General features: G+C 44.6%; 1 long non-coding RNA gene across 1 annotated transcript; it reads left to right on the top strand.

Moving 5' to 3' along the window:
- The first annotated feature begins 223 nt into the window (after positions 1 to 223).
- LOC133235782 (uncharacterized) lies at positions 224 to 2,557 on the top strand. Its single transcript, XR_009732651.1, has 3 exons — positions 224 to 1,057; positions 1,151 to 1,201; positions 2,438 to 2,557. It is a non-coding gene; the product is annotated as an uncharacterized LOC133235782 (long non-coding RNA).
- The last annotated feature ends 973 nt before the right edge of the window (positions 2,558 to 3,530 follow it).

Below are 3,530 nucleotides of genomic sequence, written 5' to 3' on the forward strand. Positions count from 1 at the left end.
CGATGCAGAAGACATGAGACATGGGTTTTATCCCTGGATTTGATCCCTGGAGGAGGCATGGCAACCTACTCCACTATTCTTGTCTGGAGAATCTCATGAACAAGGGAGCCTGGCCATCTACAGTCCATGGGGTTGCAGAGTTGGACACAACTGAAGTGACTTAGCACACTCACATGCATGTGGGTAAAACTAGAATTGCCAACTCCTTCACAAAGAGGTGAACACCATATCTGTGTGTGTGTTCGAGAATTTTCTGGGAGCTTTCAAGAAACTTTATTTGGTAATAATATAACGCATACTGAATAAGTGAAGAAATTTCTGTCCTTATCTCTATTAGTACAAGAACTCAAAAGCGGTGAAGCTGTGTGGGAACACACCCTCTGTCCCCCTCCCGGAACTCCCTCAGGGTAGGTTTCGAGGAGGGGTAAACTATTAACTTCCAGTGAAAGGAAGCTTAAATTACAATGCCAGCCCTGCACGGTGCAAAATTTGCCGGTTGCCTTCCTGGAGAAGAATCCCCATTGGCTGAGTCCAGCTGGGAAATTGGGAGCAGCGGTGCAGGAAGCCTCACTCAGCTCTCTGGATCCTTTATAACCTTCTGCTTTGTGAACCACAGGCTCAGACGCTGAAGCAGCGGACCTCGCTGAGGCCACGCCCACGTCCTTCTCTTATCTTTTCCCCAATGTGGTCGAGTAACCACGGCGACAGGGAGGACCAGGACCGGTGGGAGGAACAACGTAACCGGGTGTTTGTTCTGTCACTGTGTTCCACTGGGTGGCAAAGAGCTTTACAATCAATAGAGTCAGAGACAGCAAGTCAATGTATTCTGAAGGCAGCTCACGGGAAGAGAAGGCGATGCTCCTGACTCAGGACGACCCGAGAATCTGTCCAGGAATCACCCAGCTGAGAAAACAATCTGCCTTTCAAGTCACTGATAAATTCTTTCCACTTAATCTTTATTTAAGGAACAGTGTTAATTAGCTGTGACTATCTCATGTAATTATCTTAAAACAGAGTTAGTACTGAATGCTGATAAAGGCAATCTCAAGAGACAATAGTAGGTTTTGTTAGTTTCAAGTATATTATTTACACTAAACAGAGATGAATATGGTGAAATAAGAATTTGTTGACACTGTCGTCCATGCTCCAGATTGAAACTAGAAGTTAAAATGATGATATAGGAACTTCCTACATGCTCTAGGTGACTTGAAGTTGCTTTTTCTATTTCCAGATTGCATTTTTTTTTAATTTGGGGCATTTTTAAATTAACTCTGTCCAAGTAATTTGTCAGTAAAATATTTATTGCGGATATGCATCTTCTGCTACTGCTGCTAAGTCGTGTCCGACTCTGTATGACCCCATAGACGTCAGCCCACCAGGCTCCCCCGTCCCTGGGATTCTCCAGGCAAGAACACTGGAGTGGGTTGCCATTTCCTTCTCCAATGCATGAAAGTGAAAAAGTGAAAGTGAAGTCGCTCAGTCGTGTCTATTCTTAGCGACCCCATGGACTGCAGCCTACCAGGCTCCTCCATCCATGGGATTTTCCAGGCAAGAGTACTGGAGTGGGGTGCCATTGCCTTCTCTGGTTGTGAACAATACACAAAAATACAAGACAGGATCCTATCTCCCAATGAAGAGATTATAATTTACTTGGGGTGTATGGAATATGTGTGCAAATCTTAATCAGAGATACTTAGTTACCTTATCTGGGCAATAACTTTTACCCTTGACTCCCATCAAGACTTGAGAACATTCTCATCATTTGCAGATAACTAGAAAGAGGAACGGAGTAGGCAATGGCAACCCACTCCAGTACTCTTGCTTGGCAAATCCCATGGATGGAGGAGCCTGGTAGGCTGCAGTCCATGGGGTCGCTAAGAGTCAGACACGACTGAGCAACTTCACTTCCACTTTTCACTTTCATGCATTGGAGAAGGAAATGGCAGCCTACTCCAGTGTTCTTGCCTCGAGAATCCCAGGGACGGGGAGCCTGGTGGGCTGCCGTCTCTGGGGTCGCACAGAGTCGGACACGACTGAAGCAACTTAGCAGCAGCAACAGAAAGAGGAAAATTTCCATTTCTCTGGAGACATTCAGTTTTTATATATTACTTGATTTTTTTCATTTGGAAATCATGGCAGAATTAAGTTGCACAAAGGTCTGAAAAGGTCATAATAATAGGTTAAAACTAACAAGGTTGACTTTAACAGGAAGTTCTGTGTTTCAGGCGGCCCTTGTGGCTCAGCTGGTAAAGAATCCGCCAGCAATGCAGGAGATCTGGGTTCAGTGCCTGGGTTCAATCCCTGGCTTGGGAAGATCCCCTGGAGAAGGGAAAGGCTACCCACTCCAGTATTCTGGCCTGGAGAATTCCATGGATACAGTCCATGGGGTTGCAAAGAGTCAGACAGAACTGAGTGACTTTCACTTTCTGTGTTCCAGAGGATTGATGAGATGCCAGGCTCTGTGAAACCAGAGATGGAGCGTGTCTATTTCATCAAGGATCCATTTCTCTAGCACCCAGCCCAGTGTTTCTGACAGAGTCAACACTAATAAATATTTGCTGCATAAATGAACTTGTCCAAGTTACACAGTCAGTAAGAAGATTTCACAATGGTTGATTTTAAAGCAAAGGAAATATTTAACAAGGTAGAAATGCCTGAAAAAGTCTCACTAAAGAGGAAGACTTGGCTAAAAAACAGGCTTTCAGTTCACTCCAGAGTATTTTTCTGTTAACAGGTTGACCTACTCTGGATTGAAACCCATTACTGAGTAATAAAACTAAATTTTTGGTTCAGGAAGGGCATTTCTAATGTGGAAGAGAAGGGAAAGCAAGGATGCATGGATGCATCTAAGGTGAAAAGAAAGGGGAAAGAATTTCTCTAAACTTTTATTTCTACCATACAAGTATAGATGGTGTGTATACACAGAGCATATAAATGTAATATATTGAAATATTGTATATGTGTTAGTTGTTTAGTCATGTCCGACTCTTTGTGACCCCATGGACTGTAGCCCGCCAGGCTCCTCTGTCCATGGAATTTCTCAGGCAAGAATACTGGAGTGGGTAGCCATTGCCTTCTCCGGAGATCTTTGCAACCCAGGGATTGAACCCAGATGTCCCACATTGCAGGCAGATTTAGTGATAACCAAAATATTTGGAGCCGTGTTTCTCAAGAAAGGAACTTGGTGGTGGGTTAAGAAAGAGGGAAGAGTTTAGACAGAGTGGCACTAATGGTAAAGAACCCGCCTGCCAGTGCAGAAGACATAAGAGACCTGGGTTCAATCCCTGGATCGGGAAGATCCCCTGGAGAAGGGAATGGAAACCCATTCCACTATTCTTGCCTGGAGAATTCCATGAACAGAGGACCCTGGCGGGCTACAGTTCATGGGGTCACAAAAAGTTGGATGCAACTGAGCAAATAACACTTTCACTTTCATAGGGAAAATAGATTAGGCCAGTAATGCGGAAACTACAAGTAATTTGGTCTGGCTACAGGACAGGGTGCCTGCAGGAGGGCAGGGAAGGCTGAGG

The sequence above is a fragment of the Bos javanicus genome, chromosome 2 (assembly GCF_032452875.1).
Source record: "Bos javanicus breed banteng chromosome 2, ARS-OSU_banteng_1.0, whole genome shotgun sequence".
NCBI classification, from domain to species: domain Eukaryota; kingdom Metazoa; phylum Chordata; class Mammalia; order Artiodactyla; family Bovidae; genus Bos; species Bos javanicus.